The following is a 6,966-nucleotide window of genomic DNA, read 5'->3' as shown; positions in this document are numbered from 1 at the left end:
TTATGAGGGATCGTCTTATTTACTACCGTCGTTCTAAGCAAATAAGATGCATAAACATGATAAACATCACATGCAATCAAATAGTGACATGATATGGCCAATATCATTTTGCTCCTTTTGATCTCCATCTTCGGGGCTCCATGATCATCATCGTCACCGGCATAACACCATGATCTCCATCATCATGATCTCCATCATTGTGCCTCCATGAAGTTGTCTCGCCAACTTATTACTTCTACTACTATGGCTAACAGTTTAGTAAAGAAGTAAAGTAATTACATGGCATTATTCAGTGACACGCAGGTCATACAATAAATTAAGACAACTCCTATGGCTCCTGCCGGTTGTCATACTCATCGACATGCATGTCGTGATTCCTATTACAAGAACATGATCAATCTCATACATCACATATCATTCATCACATTCTTTTTGGCCATATCACATAACATAGCATACCCTGCAAAAACAAGTTAGACGTCCTCTAACTGTTGTTTGCATGTTTTACGTGGCTGCTATGGGTTTCTAGCAAGAACGTTTCTTACCTACGCAAAAGCCACAATGTGATATGCCAATTGCTATTTACCCTTCATATGGACCCTTTTCATCGAATCTGATCCGACTAAAGTGGGAGAGACTGGCACCCGCTAGCCACCTTATGCAACAAGTGCATGTCAATCGGTGGAACCTGTCTCAGGTAAGAGTACGTGTAAGGTCGGTCCGGGCCGCTTCATCCCACAATGCCGCCGAATCAAGATAAGACTAGTAACGGTAAGCAAATTGAACAAATCATCGCCCACAACTACTTTGTGTTCTACTCGTTCTTAGAATCTACGCATAGACCTAGCTCATGATGCCACTATTGGGGAACGTAGCAGAAATTCAAAATTTTCTACGCATCACCAAGATCAATCTATGGAGTAATCTAGCAACGAGGGGAAGGGGAGTGCATCTACATACCCTTGTAGATCGCTAAGCGGAAGCGTTACAAGAATGCCGATGAAGGAGTCGTACTCGTAGCGATTCAGATCGCGGATGATTCCGATCTAAGCGCTGAACAACGGTGCCTCCGCGTTCAACACACACGCATCCCGATGACGTCTCCCGTGCCTTGATCCAGCAAGGGGAGAGGGAGAGGTTGGGGAAGACTCCGTCCAGCAGCAGCACGACGGCATGGTGGTGGTGGAGGAGCGCGGTACTCCAGCAGGGCTTGGCCAAGCACTACGAGAGACGAGGAGGGAGAGAGGTAGGGCTGCGCCTTGGGAGAGAGAGACTCATGTGTTGGGCAGCCCCAAAACCTCCACTATATATGGGGGAAGGGAGAGGGGGAGGCGCCCTAGGGTTTCCCCTAGGGGGGCGGCGACCAGGGCAGATGGGATCTCCCCTTTGGGTGACTTGGCCCCCAAGCCAGGAGGTGGGAACCCTAGATAGGGCGCCCCAAACCCCCTGGTCACGTGGGAATAGGTGAGGGGGCGCATAGCCCCTTAGTGGGCTGGTTTGCCCCCTCCCCTTGGCCCATGAAGCCCCCCCCAACACTTGCCGGGGCTCCCGAAACACCTTTCGGTCATGCTGGTCATCACCCGGTACCTCCGGAACACTTCCAGACTCCAAAACCCTTCGTCCAATATATCAATCTTCACCTCCGGACCATTCCGGGACTCCTCGTGACGTCCAGGATCTCATCCGGGACTCCGAACAACATTCGGTAACCGCGTACATACCTTCCCTATAACCCTAGCATCATCGAACCTTAAGTGTGTAGACCCTACAGGTTCGGGAACCATGCAGACATGACCGAGACAACTCTCCGGCCAATAACCATCAGCGGGATCTGGATACCCATGTTGGCTCCCACATGTTCCACGATGATCTCATCGGATGAACCACGATGTCAAGGATTCAATCAATCCCGTATACAATTCCCTTTGTCTACCGGTATAGTACTTGCCCGAGATTCGATCGTCGGTATGCCGATACCTTGTTCAATATCGTTACCGGCAAGTCTCTTTACTTGTTCCGTAACACATCATCCCATGATAAACTCCTTGATCACATTGTGCACATTAGGATGATGTCCTACCGAGTGGGCCTAGAGATACCTCTCCGTCACATGGAGTGACAAATCCCAATCTCGATTCGTGCCAACCCAACAGACACTTTTGGAGATACCTGTGGTGCACCTTTATAGTCACCCAGTTATGTTGTGACGTTTGGCACACCCAAAGCACTTCTATGGTATGCGGGAGTTGCACAATCTCATGGTCTAAGGAAAAGATACTTGACATTTAGAAAAGCGTTAGCATACGAACTACATGATCTTGTGCTAGGCTTAGGATTGGGTCTTGTCCATCACATCATTCTCCTAATGATGTGATCCCGTTATCAATGACATCCAATGTCCATGGTCAGGAAACCATGACCATCTGTTGATCAACGAGCTAGTCAACTAGAGGCTCACTAGGGACATGTTGTGGTCTATGTATTCACACATGTATTGCGGTTTCCGGTCAATACAATTATAGCATGAATAATAGACAATTATCATGAACAAGGAAATACAATAATAACCATTTTATTATTGCCTCTAGGGCATATTTCCAACAGGCTATACATAATTTGGTGGGTGAATTCTACATGGACCTCATGTTAATGGCTGATATTTATCTATTGCCCTAAGAATATGTCAAAGCATGGCCGATGTAGTATCCTAACATTGTCATTTGTTCAATTGGAAACCAAAACAAGCCTCATGTCACTTAAAATATTTTTTCACAATTATCAAAGCCGAATATAAAATTTTATCCGGTTTGGAGCTTTTGGTTGCCATAGGTGCTAGACACATTGAGGCTTTATGCGATTCGTTATGAGTAGTGCAACAAATATCCAAGGGTTATGAATGTTTTGACGAATTACTTGTAGTTTATCTTGAGGTATGTCTAGATGCAAAATTTACCTTGGTTGCTTTAAAACTGTTCATATTTCTAGGCATGACAATTCAAAAGAGTTCGCACATCACGCATCCGGCTACTATGTTAATCATGGTGTACTATATTTCTATCAATAGCCGATGCTTAGTGTCGTCAACATAGGTAAGGCTGAACCGAAGTCCACCGCTTCGGCCACTAATGAAACTTTTATGCAGGCAAAGTAAGGATTGAAGGAAGTTCATTCTTAATTATATGCAAAATCCTAGTGAAAGGGTGAACAATATGGTTCGGAGGATGGTTTTGATCTATGGAACTTTATCACCGGTTTGTTGTTGAAGTTGGGGAAGTTTCACCCAAACTTGCATCGAAATATTCACACAAGCAATGGCCGATATAAACTTATCGTCCTAAGCATATGCAAAATGGCTGATGAAGTATTGACATCGTCCTTAGAGCAAGATATGTGCAAGTTATTTTTCGGCATACAAGCTTTGCCGAAAAACAGGGGGGCATGTGTTGACACCAGATTTTGTCACGGTCAATAACTTATTTAAGATGACCTCAAATGGAGAAGTGATCTTCATAAAAGAGTTCCATATTGTTGATATGAACATCTTTGAAGTTTGGGTCATCGCTGTCCGATTTCATCTCGAAGGCCGAAACTATGCTCAAAGTACTAAGATCTTATATTCAGAGTACAGTTTGGTCGATTAAGCCCCCAAGACAACCTCAAATGGAAAAATGATCTACATGATTGTTTTTGTCTCATCGAAACGATCAATTTTGATATAAACATCGTCCAAATCCGAGTTCGTATGCAAAAGTTAAAGCAATCGGAGTGCAGCCCTATCACGAGGCGAAATATGGCGCGCCCCACCACACGCCATGTCTGATTGGTAGCGCGAGTAAACAGATCTTTTGCGCAAGCTATTTGACCCTTAAAATGAACTCTGATAAAAAAACGTTCAACATGAAAGTTGTTCGTATCGTCGAAACGGTCAAGATTGCTTTTGGACTCGTTTCCATCCGAAGTCGTTTACCACCACAAAAAAGACCCGCAAGATGCAGCCAGTTTAAACCGAACAGTTTTGGAAAGTTCAGACAAGACCAATCCGAATTTGGCTAGGGTTTTGGACGTGAATCCAAGCCTTTTCCTTGCACGGGAAGTCCAGCCGCCTCTTATATACCTAAGGGGTGACGGCCGATTGAACAACACACAATCGATCAAATCATCTACCACTTTTTACCTTTACCTTTATCTCTCTCCCTTGTTCTTCTTCCTTGTTCTTCGTTCGTTCTTCTTGTTGCAGGACGGCGAACCTCGAGGCCCTAGGGGCGGTCAGGCCGACCTAGGGAAGCCCATAGCCGCCGCGCGCCCTGACGGGGTCCCTCCTGGGCGTGTGGGGTTTCGGGTCATCAAAAGCACCCGCCGGATTGCTTGCATACCGCACTTCCGGACGGGTCTCCTTCGACGTGAGCTGCGGTGCATTACCCTCGATGTTGGAGGTACAGGGTGACGTGTTCGTGTGCGAACACAAAGCCCACACCATATTTGGTCTGGGCATTGAGCAGGCTGCTCGGTCGCTCATATGAGCGGCACGGCGGCAGCAATACGCTGTATGCGCATGACCGCACTTGTTCCTCTCTTTGCTTATTCGCCTCCTCGATCACAAATTCTGTGCTGCATAAGAAATACGTACTTACTATTCTAGTAATTTGAATATAGGGCTCTCATCTCCTGATGGAATTACACAAGTGATGAATCAACGACACATTTATTTCACAATCTTTAATAATCTAATAATCCGCATACGGTGAGTGCCCGAGTGACTTCTCACCAGACCACACGATACACTGTCGTCATGGGCACATGAGTTAGTTCCAAGACAAAATTCCTAACCTTGCTTATTTTGTACGAGTATTTGTCTTCATTGATTCATTTTGGAGTTACAGATATATTCATGTTCAGATAAACACTATTAGATGCAACAGGGAGTTCAAGAACACTTACATCAAATGTTGGTGCTACGTATTATAAAGCCCAAATAACCCCGTTCACTACTTTTAACTTGGATAAACTTGTGAAATTAGTGCTTAGTTTGCCAGTTGCCATAACATCATGGCGAGATATTTTTCAACAACGAATATTGTCCAAAGTGTTCGCATCGAAAATGAGGCCATGTGTGATTGCATAATTGGTATGTGGAGAAAGATATATTTTCTACCATTACTAGTGATGCCGTGATTGGTTCCTTTATAAGAGGATAAAAGATCGCGGGAAGTTATAAATGTGACTCTTGCGTCGTTCATGCTTTCCCTTAATGATAATTTTTATCTATACTTTTTTAATCAGGTTCCATTGTTGTGAATATAGTGCGTTTTTGTTTGTGCATCAATTTCAGGGAGTTGCAAATGAAGCGCCAAAGTCATATTTTGTTACTTTGTTTCTTTTCTCGGATAGATAAACGAGTAGTTTTTTGACTTTCCTCAGCCAATAGTTATGGTAATGTTTGTACTCCCTTCATCCCGAAATTCTTGTCTTAGATTTGTCTAGATACAGATGTATCAAGTCACAGATACATCCATATCTAGACAAATCTAAGACAAGAATTTTGGGACGGAGGGAGTATATAGCAAAAATTATATCATAGTTTCATTGCATATTTGTTTTTTTATTGCCCTGCCGTAGTACTATAGTGGGCTAGTGGCTGACACCAGTGCCCATTTTTTCTAGCTTCGTCCCTGAACCAGACTATACATGATAACTGCTTACTGTTAGTATGTGGCAACCTCTAAAGTTTTCAAATCATGGCAACTATAATAAATCAGACTATACGTGGCAACAACTGTAGTTGTCCAAAATGGCATCTCGCACTTGACCAGAGATGGCAACTGCAATTGAGCAACCATGACAACTGTAGTTGTCCGACATGGTAACTGTAGTTCAGCGACATGGCAACTGCAGTTAAACAAACATTGAAGATGGTCCAAATCATGGCAACTGCGGGGATGCGTGCTGACTGTCACGCAGGGCGCGCGGGACCGTGAGGTAGGTGGCTGAGAGAGGTAGTGTGGCAGTTATCCATTTTGCCCACACGTAGGCGTGTGAGAGGGACCGCGAGGAAAAGGAGGCGTGTGGGCGCTAGTTGCTTTGCCCACACGCAGGCGTGTGGGCTGGTCCTCTTAGACACTACACAAAACGTGTGGCCAAACCCCTTAACGCCAACACCTGTGGCAGTTATCGTCGTCCAAAACTAAACAAGCGCACGCGTGCTTGAGAGGGTAGTGCAGGCTGCAGCCGAAGATGAAGATGCACTCAGACCAACTCTAGCAGCACATCATCACCATGATAATGGCCTAGATACGTATCATTATCAGCCCGGAAAATGGTCCAATGAATTCGGCATATCGACATCGGTCTTCATGAATTTTGCACGCTGCTCGCAAATAGTGTCTACATACATATCATTCTTCATGAACTTTTAGATTTGCCTTCAGTCAAACACTTTTTACTTTGACCGAGTTTATAGAACCCTAGCACTTGAGGCCACCTCCGTTGCTCCCTCCTCACCGCAGTCACAGCGACAGTTCGGCAACGGCAATAGGAACCAACTGCCGCAATGATCTTCTCGTCCGCCCCCCTCTCCTCCCCAACCTGTTGGGGAACATAGCAAAAATTCAAAATTTTCCTACGTGTCACCAGGATCTATCTATGGAGAGACTAGCAACGAGGGGAAGGAGAGTGCATCTACATACCCTTGTAGATTGCTAAGCGGAAGCGTTCAAGAGAACGGGGTTGAAGGAGTCGTACTCGTCGTGATCCAAATCACCGGAGATCCTAGTGCCGAACGGACGGCACCTCCGCGCTCAACACACTTACAGCCCGGTGACGTCTTCCATGCCTTGATCCAGCAAGGAGAGAGGGAGAGGTTGAGGAAGACTCCATCCAGCAACATCACGACGGCGTGGTGGTGGTGAAGGAGCATGACAATCCTGCAGGGCTTCGCCAAGCACCGCGGGAGAGGAGGAGGACTTGGGA

The sequence above is a fragment of the Triticum dicoccoides genome, chromosome 4B, assembly GCF_002162155.2.
Source record: "Triticum dicoccoides isolate Atlit2015 ecotype Zavitan chromosome 4B, WEW_v2.0, whole genome shotgun sequence".
Classification (NCBI taxonomy): domain Eukaryota; kingdom Viridiplantae; phylum Streptophyta; class Magnoliopsida; order Poales; family Poaceae; genus Triticum; species Triticum dicoccoides.
The sequence above is the reverse complement of the archived record's forward strand: the minus strand, read 5'-3'. Positions refer to the sequence as shown.